Source organism: Pteropus vampyrus, unplaced genomic scaffold (assembly GCF_000151845.1).
Source record: "Pteropus vampyrus isolate Shadow unplaced genomic scaffold, Pvam_2.0 Scaffold281, whole genome shotgun sequence".
Classification (NCBI taxonomy): Eukaryota; Metazoa; Chordata; class Mammalia; order Chiroptera; family Pteropodidae; genus Pteropus; species Pteropus vampyrus.
Genome location: NW_011889062.1, coordinates 484,682 through 499,484, shown reverse-complemented (window position 1 = coordinate 499,484; position 14,803 = coordinate 484,682).

Below are 14,803 nucleotides of genomic sequence, written 5' to 3'. Positions count from 1 at the left end.
AGTAGTAAAATACATCTATTTTCAAGAAATATCTTTACATAGAAAAACAAAACAAAAACCCAGCAGCTGTAATCTGTAGCATGATGCAGACTGAAGGCCAAATTGCATTAAGGGAATGGAATCAGTCTAATCTGGGCTTATATCAGGCTCTGTTGGTTACAAAATTTGATTTCTGGATTTTTTAAATTTAAATTAGTTTCAAGTATACAGTACATTGGTTAGACATCTATATAGTTCATAAAATGATCCCCCCAATTGCTCCCTCACTCCGCTGGTCCTCCACCTAGCCATCATATTAATGCTAACTGGAATTACTTTTAACATCTCTGATTCTCACGGTTCTCAGAATCTCCTTTCTGGGAATGTTAAGAGGAATGAAATGAGAATTACATATAAAAAGTGCCTGACACAGAGTTGGTGGCAGGTACCTGGTTGTTATTAACAGACAATAGTATTAGTATCACAAGGTCAAGCAAAAAAAAGTCATAACGCCCTCTTAAGCTCTAAACTCATCTTTTTTTACATTTTCTACTTGATAGGCCCAGTGCAAGATGGTCATATCCAGAGGCTCTGAAATTTTAATCACTGCTGATGAATTATATAGTGCAGAAGCTGCACTGAAGGCAGGTTTTGGAAGGGGGACTAAACTTTCACTAGTGGTTGGAAGTGGATAAATTAATTTATCTTTTCATCTCAGGCAAGCCCTTGGAGGAAATCATTATCATAAAACATTGTAAATCTATAGACTTGGCAGCTTTTGCCCTGCAGAGTCTCAGGACTTGAGTAAATATGGAGATTTAGAGATTTACTGTCGTTTGCTTTGAAGAGGTGATTTCCCTTGGTAGGGAAAGATGGACATGGCAATAGGAAAAAAATTCTTGTTTTAACTTTGAACCTGAACCAGCTTTGAAATACATATATCTCTTTATTGGTATAGCTTTCACAGCTGCAAAGTCACTTTTATTAAATTATAATATTAAACTTTAGCAAAGACGAGCTGGAAAAAACTCTTACTCAATATATGCTCCTATCATGAATCAACATTAAAGGCTACGAATCATGATCTACATTTCCTCTGAGGCCTGGTGAGACAAAGAAACATCATTAGTATACATCGTCAAGCAAAGAAATTGAAAATGGAATATAAAAGTAGCCAGTCAGTCTAAAAGTCAAAAGTTGTATTTGAAACAAAAAGTTTTTAAGATACTTAGATTCTCACAGTAATTTCAGCCTTTATCTAAATCTATCCTGAGATACACATAGTTAAAGCCTTTATATGTTGTTTAGATATACATAGATATCACTTAATTTAATAAAATAATTTTAGAAAACCTCTCGAAGGATGTATAAAGGAGGAATTCTTCACTACAGAGCCTGAATACTTGACATCAAAACATTTTTCACCTGGAATCAATTCTGCACGATAGGACATAACAATGAAGTAAGATTCACGCTTAGTAGTATCTTGTACATAAAAGAAAATGTAGGAGAGTAAATTTTAGAAGGTATATGTTGATTACTCTGAAATGAGAAAACTGTGGCATAGGACAAATTGAGTTGTGTGTTTCTTGGTGTGTGCGCGCGCGCGTGTGTGTGTGTGAGAGAGTTAGAAACAGAGACTGAGACAGAATGAAAGAGAGTGTATATGTGTGTCATTATAATCCACGCTCCTCAACTTAATTGTTACTGAACAGACAAGGCCCAGCCTTCTTCCTGTGCCAAGGAAACCTTCACTTTTCTGTTGTTCACGTGTTTATGAATTTTTCATTAAAACAATAGGTCATATAATTAGTTGAAAAAGTATACTAGAGGATTCTAGGAAACATGGCAGAGTGAGAGACATCCTCAGATCTCTTCCCTTGAAACAACAATAAGCTGAATATCTAAAAATGAACAAAAAACACCCAAACTGCACACTAGCATGTCTGAGTGTGGGATCTGTGCATAAGGGCTACCACAGTTCAGAACCCTAGATATCGGGCGGTGGACTGACAGAAATAAAGAAACTGCCTCTTGCAGCCTCTGGAGCTCCTTGCAGGAGGAGGAGCAGGAGTGAAAGTGTGGCACCTTCCCTGATCAGCCCTGCTTGGAAGTGCCGGGACTTAAATGCAGCCAGCAGCAGGGCCTACTCAGAAAGCAGAGAAGTGGCATGGGACCGCAGAGAAACAAGTTTATGTTTACCGGCCCCAGTTGCAAAACTGAGGCTGAGCTTTTCATTATTTTTTATTCTTCGGTTTAACTCCCAACTCAGAGGGCTCTCCATCCATACCCTCCGAGACTGATCACCACGGAGCCACAGGGGAATCTGAGTAAACGCTACCGAAATTGTTCCTAACACTGACAAGGACTGAAACTGAGAGTAGCAAGTGTGATTAGGCATCTACAAGAAAATTTAAAAAAACATTATTTAGGCTTTATATAAAGCAGGGATCCAAGAGGCTTACTAGAAACCAAAGGAAAAGTACCTTCTTTGCAGCAGGCTAAAGAAAGACCTTTGTATAATACATCTTCTTTCTAGAAAAACAACAGAATACACTTCCATTAATGCCCAGGTGAAGAAATAGTCCATTAAATACCATGAACAACCAAGGTGACAAGGCATCTCAGAAAGAAAGATAAAAATCTCCAGGAAATAAGCTTACAGACATAGAAATATGCAACTTAAATGACAAAGAATTCAGGATGGTACTTCTGAAAAAACTCAGTGAGTTCCAAAACTAGTCATATCAACAATTTCAGGAATTGAAAAATCAAGGTGCAAGGAGGTTGAAATCCTCAAGAAGAATAGAATAGATCTTCTGGAGATAAAAAACACACTGCAAGAATTGAAAAATGAAATAGCAAACTTGGGAAATAGAGTCGACCAAATGGAGGAAAGGATCACTGATATCGAAGACAGAAATCTAGAAATAGAAGGAAGAAGAGAGAAACTGAAGAATAAAAAATAATGAAAGAGAAATACAAGAACTAGCTGATACCATCAGGAAAGGAAACATAAGAATAATTGGCGTTACCAAAAGTGAGGAAAAGGAGCAGGGACTAGAAAGCATTTTCAAATAGTGGACGAGAATTCCTCAAATCTAAGGAAGGAACTGGAGCTTGGAATTCAAGAAGTCAACAGAACACCCAGTTATCTCAACCCAAAAAGGCTTTCACCAAGACACATTGTATTAAAGTTATCAAAAATCAGTGACAAAGATAGAATTCCCAGGGCAGCCAGGGAGAAGAAAATGGTAACTTATAAAGGAAAACCCATTAGATTATCATCAGACTTCTCAGCGCAGACCTCACAAGCCAGAAAGGAATGAAATCAAATACTTAAACTATTAAATGAAAGGAACTACCAACCTAGAATAATGTATCTAGCTAAGCTCTTCTTTAGATATGAAGGACAAATTAAGACCTTTCCAGACATACAAAAATTGAGAGAATTCTCCACTTTGAGGCCTGACTACAGGAAATACCGAAAGAGGTCAGCTCACCTAAAACAAAATAAAAACAACAACAAAAATACATAATTAGGAGTAAAGTGACAATCAGGCAAATAGAAGCAGAGGAGTCCAACCCTTAAGTACAGGGCATTATAAGCTTAAATAGTAAGAATTGCTATAGCAAGACAGTAATGAACACTCAGCATATATACTGACAAATTGAGATAACAATGAATGAAAAGGAGAGGATTCAAAGATCCAAATTTACACGGGAAAGGAGATAAGGCACACACAGAAGAAAATGGATGACTGTATATATATAACTACTCTTTTCATATTCGTAATGGTAACCACGCACCAAAGATTCAGAACTGAATTATATAACATAAAACAAGAAGAACCAGAGGCAAAAGCCAAACAAAATAAAGAAAACAGAAACACAAGGACAAGGAAGCAATGAAAGCACTGAGCTACCAGAAAGCAAAAGATAAAATGACTATAAGAACATCTCATATTTCGATAATCACCCTAAATGTAAATGGACTGAACTCACCAATAAGAAGGCACGGAGTTGCAGAATGGATCAAAAAATAAAAGTCAACGATATACTGCTTCCAGGAGACACATCTCAGCTGCTAAGACAAATATAGGCTCAAAATGAAAGGGTATAAAATGATATTTCAAGCAAATGGCATTCAGAGAAAAGCAGGAGTAGCAGTACTAATATCAGACAAAATAGACTTCAAAATAGAAAGGGTAAAGAAAGATACTGAGGGACACTTCATAATGATAAAGGGAGTCATGCACCAAGACGACAACAATTCTTAATATCTATGCTCCCAATCAGGAATACATAAAGCAATTACTAACAGAACTAAAGGGAGAAACAGACCAAAACACTATCATAGTAGGGGACTTAAATATCCCACTGTCAGATATGATTTTCAAACAGAAAATCAATAAAGAAATAACATACTTAAATGACACATTAGACCAACTGGACATAATTGACACATACAGAGTCTTCCATCCCCAAACAGCTGCTTATACATTCTTCTTTAGTGCACATGGAACATTCTCAAGAATCAACCACATACTGGGACACAGAAATAGCCTCAAAAAATATGAGGGTTGAAATCATACCAACCATATTCTCTGATCATAATGCTTTGAAACTAGAGATCAACTGCAAAAACAAAGCAGGAAGAACCACAAATACATGGAAATTAAACAACATGCCACTGAAGAATAATTGGGTCAAAGAAGAAATAAAAAGAGAGATCCAGAGAAACATAGAAACGAATATAATGATAGTACAACATATCAAACCTTTTGAGACACGGCAAAAGAGGTCATAAGAGGAAAGTTCATATCATTATAGGCTTATCTCCAAAAACAAGAATAAGCCCAAATAACACTTCATCTTAAAAAAACAACAACAACAACAACAAAAATGAGAAAAGGAAGAACAAATGAGGCCTAAAGTCAGCAGAAGGAAAGAGTCAAAATTAGAGCAGAAATAAATGAAATCGAAAGCAACAAACAAAAAAAAAATAGAAAAAATAAATACAACGAAGAGCTGGTTCTTTGCGAAGGTTAATGAAATTGACAAACCCTGGCTAGACTCACTAAAGAAAAAAGAAAGGACACAAATAAAATCAGGGAAGAAAGAGGGGAAATTATGACTGACATCACAGAAATACAAAGGATCATGTAAGAATACTATGAAAAATTATATAATAACATTTAATAACCAAGAAGAAATGGACCAGTACTTAGAAAAGTACAGTCTTCCTAGACTGAATCAAGAAGATCTGGAAAATCTAAATAGACCAATCAGCAGTATGGAAATTGAAGCAATCATCAAAAACCTACCAAAAAGTAGAAGTCCAAGACCAGATGGCTTCACCAGTGAATTCCACCAAACATTCAAAGAAGATTTAAAACCTATTCTCCTCAAACTCTTCTAAAATATTGAAGAGGAGGCAATACTTCCCAAGTCATTTAATGAGGCCAATATTACCCTGACACTAAAACTTGGTAAAGATAACATAAAAAAAGAATACTACAGACTGATATCTCTCATGAACATGGATGCAAAAATCCTAAATAAGATACTAGCATCATATTAACAAGATTATATACCACGATCAAGTGGTCCTCATCCCAGGGGCACAGGGATGGTTCAACATATGCAAATCAATTAATGTGTTATACCACATAAACAAATTGAAAAATAAGCATCATATGATCATATCAATAGATGCAGAAAAAGCCTTCAACAAGATACAGCACCTATTTATGATCAAAACACTTAACGAAATTGGTATAGAAGGAAAGTGCCTTAACATATTAAAGGCCGTATATGACAAGCCCTCAGCCAACATTATAATGGTGAAAAACTAAAAACCTTCCCTCTAAGATCAGGAACAAGGCAAGTCTGTATACTATTGCCAATGTTACTCAATATAACATTGGAGGTCCTAGCAAGTGCAGTCAGGTAAGAGAAAGATATAAAAGGCATCCAAATAGGAAACGAAGTCAAACTGTCACTATTTGCAGATGACATGATTCTCTATATAGAAAATCCTAAAGACTCCACAAGAACACTACTAGAAACAATAAGGAAATACAGTAAAGTCACTGGATACAAAATCAATTTTCAAAAATTCATAGCGTTCTTATACTCTAATAATGAAGCATCAGAAAAAGAAGTGGAAAAAATAATTCTTTTTGCAATTGCAAAAAAAAAAAACAACACAATAAAATACCTAGGAATAAACTTAATGAAACATATGAAGGATCTATATAATGAAAACTACCAAGACCCTATTAAAAGAAATCGAAGAAGATATGAAGAAATAGAAAGATATTCCATGTTCTTGAGTTGGAAGAATCAACATAGTTCAAATGACCATATTACCTAAAGCATTATACATATTTATTGCAATCTCCATAAAAATCCCATTGACATTTTTTAAAGAAATAGAACAAAAAAATCATCAGATTTGTATGGAAGCACAGAAAACCTCGAATTGCCAAAGCCTGAGAAAAAAGTACTCTGCTCGACTACAAAGCGACAGTAATCAAATGGCCTTGTATTGGCAGAGAAACAGACAAACAGACCAGTGGAACAGAATTGAGAGTCAGAAGTAAACTCATAATTATATGGACAAATAATTTTCGACAAAAAAGCCAAAAACATATAGTGGAGAAAGGAAAGCCTCTTCAGTAAATGGTGCTGGGAAAATTGGAAGGCCACCTGCAAAAGAATGAAACTAGAGTGTTGTCTATCACCACACACCAAAATTAACTCAAAATGGATTAAGGACCTGAATAGAAGACCTGAAACAATAAAGTGCATAGAAGAAAACATAGGAACTAAACTCAGGAACCTTGGACTTAAAGAAAATTTTATGAATTTGACCTCAAAGGCAAGGGAAGTAAAAGCAAAAATAAATGAATGGGACTACATCAAACTAAAAAGCTTTTGCTCAGCAAAAGAGATTGTCAACAAGGTAAAGAGACAACCATCTAGGAAAAAATATTTACAAGCAATGCCTCCGATAAGAGCCTAATATCTAAAATATACAAAGAACTCATACAACTCAATAACAACAAAAAACAAACAATCCAATCAAACAATGGGCAGAGGACCTGAGCAGACACTTCTCCCTAGAGGATATACGAATTGGCAACAAATATATGAAGAGATGCTCGTCATTGCTAGCTATTAGGGAAATGCAAATCAAAACCACAATGAGATACCATCTCACACCTGTTAGCATAGCTATAATCAACAGGACAAGTAATAACAAATGTTGGCACGCATGCAAAGAAAAAGGAACCCTCATTTACTGCTTGTGGGACTGCAAATTGGTACAGCCACTTTGGAAAACAGTATGGAATTTCCTCAGAAAACTGAGAATTGATCTACCATGTGATCCAGCAATCCCTCTACTGGATATTTACGCAAAAGACTTGAAAACCCATATCTGCAAAGATATTTGCACACCGATGTTCATAGCAGCACTATTCAGTGGCAAGGACATGGAAACAACCGAAGTGTCCTACCTTAGTTTCCTGGCTAAAGAAGCAGTGGTACATATATACAATGGAATATTACTCAGCCATAGAAGAGATGAAATACTACCATTTGCGACAACCTGGATGGACCTCGAGATTATCATGCTAAGTGAAATAAGCCAGACTGAAAAAGTTGAAAATCACATGGTATCACTTATATGTGCGATATAAACCTAAAAGCAACACATGAACAGGACAAAGAGAGACTCAGGGACATGGACAATGTACTAGTGGTTAGCAGAGGGTAAGGGGTGGTAGAGGAGGGGGGAGATAGACAATGCAAAGGGGGTCAAATATAGGGGAGTTAGGAGAGGGTGAAGTGGATAAAGGGGATCAAATATATGGTAGCTAAAGGAATCTGGACTCGGTGGTAATCACAATATATATAGTTGTCAAATTATAATGTACTGAAAATTATGTAATTGTATTAACCAATGTTATCCCAGTAAACTTAATTAAAAAAATAAAATAAATACATACATACATACATACATATAAAAGTATACTAGAATTGTTTTCCCTCTGACAGGAATAGGACAATTGAAGATTGATCAAAAATACATGATACTTTAAAAAAAGAGATTATATGGGAATATCAAGTAGGTATGCCACTATCTGAATATCTAATTACCAACAATACTAATAGTGACAGCTTTCAATAACATCAATCAGAATAAAGGTTTTGTGCTTTCTAGAATCTCTAATGTCTATAATACTCCAAGAAGAAAAAAGTTGAACTGTTTATAGATAAACAGTTAGGAAATATTTTCAATATTTAGAATGAATGAGAACCTATATTAGTTTCTTACAGCTTTTTGGCAGTTGAGATAATTAAACAGTGAGCACAAGAAATATATCTTCTCGACAATTCTAAACAGCGAATTATAATAAAGTAATTACTTTTCATTATAATCTCCAAGTATACATCTCAGTTAGGCACTGAGGACTCGAAGGCAGAAAACTGGTCCCCCACCACCTCCCCGCTTGGGTCCCTGCCTTCATTTCTGGACTTTATCAAGTGAAGTTGCTTTGTGTTAGCAGTGACTTTGGAGAGAGCTTGTTCATCCCATTTAGATTGGAATGTGGGACCAGAAAGCAAAACTCTTAATAAACCAGTAATTTATTAATAGTTTACCTCTTCTAGGATTCCTTTAAGGTCTATAAATTTCTTTATAATAGGATAAATATGGCAAAAGTTTGAAAGATATATACTAGGTTGGCATCTGGAAATATGTGAAGGATTCCTACCATCCCAGGTAGATATTAGGGAGAGTCAGGGAAAGAGTAGGGTATTGTTTTTCTATGCTAATCTTTGGACATGTTGACTACATATAATGATAAATAATATATTCTCAGGAAAAGCATTAAAAATATTTTTAAAAATCATTTAAAGTCCTAACCTAATGGTTTTTAACCATTTTAAGGAGCAGAGTTCTTTTCTTACTCCTTTCTCTGTCTTCTGCTTATCTACCTTCTGTCTTTTCTTTTTCCTCCTCTTTGTATAATTTCTCATTTATTCTTTTGTTGGCAGTTAAATGGGCCCTTTTGTGAAACATTACTATATAAAGCAGAAAAAAAAAAAAGAAAAGAAACACAGCTCACAAGACGGAAACAGAGATGGGGCAGGAAACCAAATCGTATATAACGATTAACAATCAGTGCTTCTATTCCCGTCTATAGGGTATGCCCAGGCAATGGAGAACCATAGAATTTTGCAGAATTCAGTTTGAAAACTGTATCCTTAACTAAAAGAAAAAGTTACAGTAATGGTAGAATTTCACTTACTGCTTTAGAATTTCACTTACTTACTTTAGACATATAATATAGTTATTTTAGCAGTGAAGTTGCCTCCCTACAAATTTAAATAATTCTGCTAATGTAGTAATGACTTCTTCCCACTCCATTTTTATCTCTCTTTACTGTTGAAACTAAATGTTCCGTATTAATTTCTTGGTGAACGTAAGATGTAACTTGAATTCCTGAATAGTGTTGTTCAGAATCTTATAGTAATCATGTTACTTTCCCCAGTTAATAATAACTTTTTAAAAACTCTGAAAAGGATTTTCTCATGTTTTAGAAAGCAGATTTATTTCATGACCTATCAGATAATTTGCTTACTTTTAGAAACAAATACACTGCTTGACCTGATCCAGTAGACATTGAAATGGTGATAATATGTCCATCCATACCTTTTGCTCTTCTCCTTAGAAATTAGTGGTCTTGTTCATAGATGCAGCTGAGTAAATCAGTTCCACGTTATAAATAACCAGTATAAAATTGATGCCCGTGACTCTGGTGGTCATAACTACCTAATATTGAGTTCAACAGAGAAAAGAAAGGGACACAATATACACTCCTAGTGATAACATTTCATCTACTGACTTATTCAAAAATAAAAATAAAAAAGAATTCCTCAGCTACCTTTGTTTTTCCTGTAAGAAGTAGTTTATCTTCATCAATTTTTTTTATCACTGCCAAAACAAGATATTTTTATATTCCTTCCTCGAAATTTCTGACTCTGAGAGTGGAAGATTTATTTGACTGTCAACACTCTCCACTACATTTTAACCATCAGTGTCATTAGAAAGAAACTTATTAAAAGACATAGTTAAGAAATACTACCTAGAGATGGTTTAGGGCAAACCAATGCATTCCATCAAATGGTGATTTTGATTACCAAATTTTTATTGATTTTTTAAAAAAATATTTGACAGTATTGCTGACATCTAGCATCTTGAATAATAAAAATTTAAAATTAATTGAAACAATCAAGTATTTATACATATTCTAATAATATATGTAAATAATAAATTCATGAAGCTATCACATTCAGAGTAGAAATATAAGAAGCTATGAAAAAGATAAAAAGTAATAAAAAATCTTAGGTATTATGAAAATTTTATATAATTGCTAAAATGTATTTTAAATGGGTCTGGAAAGAATGGAAGGAGTCTCTTGGAAAGTAATTCAAAAATGCAAAGATAAAATACCCCTCACCAAAATAAGATGCATGACCAGTCTGAGAGATTCAATAGCTAATGAATTAAAGTCCTGAAAATAGAAGAGTAAAATTGGACCGAGATAAATCAAAGAAATATTAAAAAGAATTTTCTCAGAGTTGAAGACATACATCTTCAAAATGAAAGATTCTACCAAAGGCCCAGAAAAATGAGTAAAGATAGTTTTATACTTAGATTCCTTATTATAAAACTTCAGACTACCATAAATAATGAGATCTAAAAGCCTGTAATGAGAAACAAAAAGCAATAAAGAAGGTTCATATTCCTTCTGTTTAACACCTGTACTGTGTAGGGACAACAATGCAGTAATTTCACTCAATTTGTGAAAGAAAAATCATTTTCAATTTAGAGTTTTATTATTTGTTCCTCATAATTAGATAAATGATAGATGATAGACAGAAAGAGACAGACAGACAGATGATAGAAAGGTAGATTTATTTGTGTATGGTTTGGTAAGTTTGGCTTCTATACCCTTTTACTAAATTATCTAAAGAATGGCTCCAACAAAATGAGATACAAGGAAAAGCAAGATTTATCTTTAAGAAGACAGTGGTTCCAACTCTGACAAGCAATGAAGGAAAGTTCCACTATGATTTATGTCGTCTTAAGTATAAAAAAACAGATTCATATGGAGCCAGAGAAATCTAATCTGTGAAAGAGAAATTTTAAAGACTATAAAGACTAGATTAGAAAATAGAAAAGTTTTGAGAACAGGGGAAGATATAGGCAAAGGTTGGAGTACTGAGTCTTATTTTACAAATAGTGGTTTGTTACTGAAAAGTTGAGGTAGAAATAAATCTCTGCTCAAGCATATTAAAGTCACACAGAGGAAGCAATAGAAGATCTAAATAAGGATAATGTTAATATGAATATAATTGTCAGGTATTTGGCAGAGAGAATATTATCAATTAGTTAAATATTTTAGAAAATCGAAAAGTAACATCTAAGTTGTTTAAAATACCAATTATCTTTTTACTAAAACAGATTTGAAGAGATACATGTGTGTATATATAAATTGTTGCTTTGACTCTACAGTGAATATACACTGTGATGCCGATGCAAAGAAAAAATGTTAAAGATACATGATGAATGCCGAAAGTACTTAGCAAAATAAAATAAGTAAACACCAGATTTTTTTTTTAAACAGGTTATTGACCAAATGAAGAGAGTCCTAAATGAGGTTTGGTGGCAGGAGAAAGAAATTGGTGACTGCAGTTCCTGCTGCTGTCTGATGATATGTGACAGTGAGAAGGGTACATTAAAGAATAAATGTCTAAGATTTGCTCAGGAGAACATGGTCTTTTCGACAAACAGCTAAAATACAACTTCCTTGACAATACATGCTTTTACCAAAAATGAACCACTTAAGCACTTTTCACTGGCACATGCAAGCCAATTCATTATAAGTTTATATTCACATAGTGAGTTTTGAGTAAAATATTTGTGTCATCTTAGCGAATATTAAGATAATGAGAATTCAAATAATAAGGCATATCTGCATTAATTTAAAAGTATTTATGAAGTCACATGCATTTTTTCTTTTTAACTCTAATATAAATTTATTTTCCTCTAGTGTGTGGATTATAGGTCTACATTTCATTAATATTAATTATTAAATGTAAAAAATCTATTTCTGGAACAGACTTTTTTGTGTGTTCCATCTAGATGTGGTCTACACCTACCATTTTAATTACTGTTCCTTTAGGTCATAAATATTGTATGATTGGCAGATGTTGATATTCCTTTCTCATTGTTTATTATTGTTTTAACTATTATTTAATGTTCTCACTTAAATAGAATTTGGAATCACTTCATCAGATTCTATAAAATGTCTTCTAACATTTACTTATTTATGAGCATATCAAATACCTCTTCACATTTTAAACACCCAAATCAATAAGTATGTATTGTATTTCTCCACCCATATTGCTAATGATTGTGTTTCTATGTCTATGAGAAAAGCTATCACCAAAAATTTGTTTACTTTTTATAAATTACTAGTGTATAAAATATTTATTAGTCTTTATTTCATTTAAAAATAACTCAAGTAATTTTCATAGGGAAGAAAAAATATATAGGGACCAGACAGCCAATGCTGTAAGGATAAATCGTTCTAAGAATAGATGATGAAAATGGTGAACCAAGAACAGATCATTACAGTGTCAAGGGAAGACAATAATAGAAATTGATTCAACCAAAGACGGTTGGACAGAAGCCATGAGAGGAGGCTACAGGATAAAATTCAATTAGGTAGATGTGTGAACATAGAGGGACAATTGTAATTTAGAACTTAATAATGTTTCTGAAGTTTCTTCAAAACTGTCAACCTAAATAAAGAAGTAAACTGAAACAAGCTCAAAATTTGTCAAAAAGATGAGTTTATTGGAGAATAGTAGAGAATTGTGATTTGGGAAATGTAAACTTTAGCAAGCTACAGACAAGTCAGTTGAGGGTTTGGGGTAGGCTGAGCGGGGAATGTAAAGAGGAGAGAGTTTAGTTAGGTGTTGCAAATGTCTTCTTCCATTCATTTGGTTGCTTCTCTGATTTGTTGTTGGTTTCTTTTATTGTGCAGAGCTTTTTAGTTTGATATAGTCCCATTCATTTATTTTTGCTTTTACTTCCCTTGCTTTTGAGATCAAATCAACAAGGCAAGTAATAACAAGTGTTGGAAGGGTTATGGGGAAAAAGGAACCCTTATACACTGCTGGTTAGAATGTAAATTTGATACATCCACTATGGAAAATATGTGGAGGTTCCTCAAAAAATTAAGAATAGAACTACCTTATGACCCAGGAATCCCTCTTCTGGGTATTTACCCCCAAAATTTGAAAAAATTTATCTGTAAATATATATGTACCTGATGTGCATTGCAGCATTATTCACAGTGGCCAGGACATGGAAACAACTGAAGTGCCCCCTGATATATGATTGGATAAACAGGATGTGATAATATAAATATTAAAATATTATTCATCCATAAGATGAAATACTACCATTTGCAACAACATGGATGTATCTTGAGATTAACATGCTAAGTGAAATAAGTCAGGCAGAAAAACTTGAGAACCATATGATTTCACTTATATGTGGTATGTTAGACTGAAAGCAACAAATGAACAAGACAAAAAAAAACCCTCATAGACATAGAAAACAGTTTAGTGGTTATCAGAGGAAAGTGGGGAGGAGGGGTACTAAAGGTAAAGGGGGTCAAATATATGGTGACGAAGGGAGATTTGACTTTGGTGAACACACAATGCAATATACATATGACATATTATCGAATCATACATTTGAAACCTATATACTTTTATTAACCAATGTTCCCCCAATAAATTTAATTTTTTAAAAGAGCATCTCACTTTCTTTTTTTTTAACAACATTAGATGTTTCTTCAGATATTTAACTTTGAGGCAAAAGATTTGAAAACTGAAAAATCACATGATTTAAGTGGTATGCCATGTCATTTCATTCAGAAAGCACAGTTCTCAATCAGATGCTGAAAATTCCTCTTAGTGTAGTAAACTGTTTGAACTTTATTAATAATACTTTTAAGAATAAACTTGGACAAACGAGCAAAGAGAATGATCAATAGGAGAGCAAAACTTTATTTTATCTCAAGGACTAATTCTAAAAAGAAGAATCCCCTTAAATAAAGCTTCACTGTTGTAGAAGTAAACTTTTAAAAATTCTTCCAGCATTTGGTCATAGAGAAAAGTTGATTTTAATATTTAATGAAGAAGATAGAGTGGATGCATTAGGCATATGATAAAAACTTAAGTGTCTAATTGTCCTACAGACATATATTTGTGACTGTAGGTAAAGATTTCCTTTTAAATATATTGTCGTGTCCCCTTTCCTCAAAATGACCATTCCATTCTAGTTTACATTTTGTCTGAATGGTATGTTTGCTGTTAGGACATAATTATCCAATATGTATTTATATCCTATTATAGATTAATTTTTAATACTTAACTAAATTTTCTCTATGATTATGAAAGTCTTTTGGATTCCTGGAACCAATTCCAAAGTGTGGGAAAGGGGGATTTCTCCCACACCAACAACAAACAATGCTGCTGACACCACCTGGGTGTTCTACAATTCAACTCAATTCTGGCACTACCCAGAGATAGAATCAGATTTCACAGGTTAAGGGTTAAGTACTACAAGACTGCCCCCAGTCGCAAGTAAAGATGTAACTCAGGAACAGCCAAATGGAAGAGATGGATAGGGCAAGGCATAGGGAAAGGGCGAGGAGCAGTCATGCCC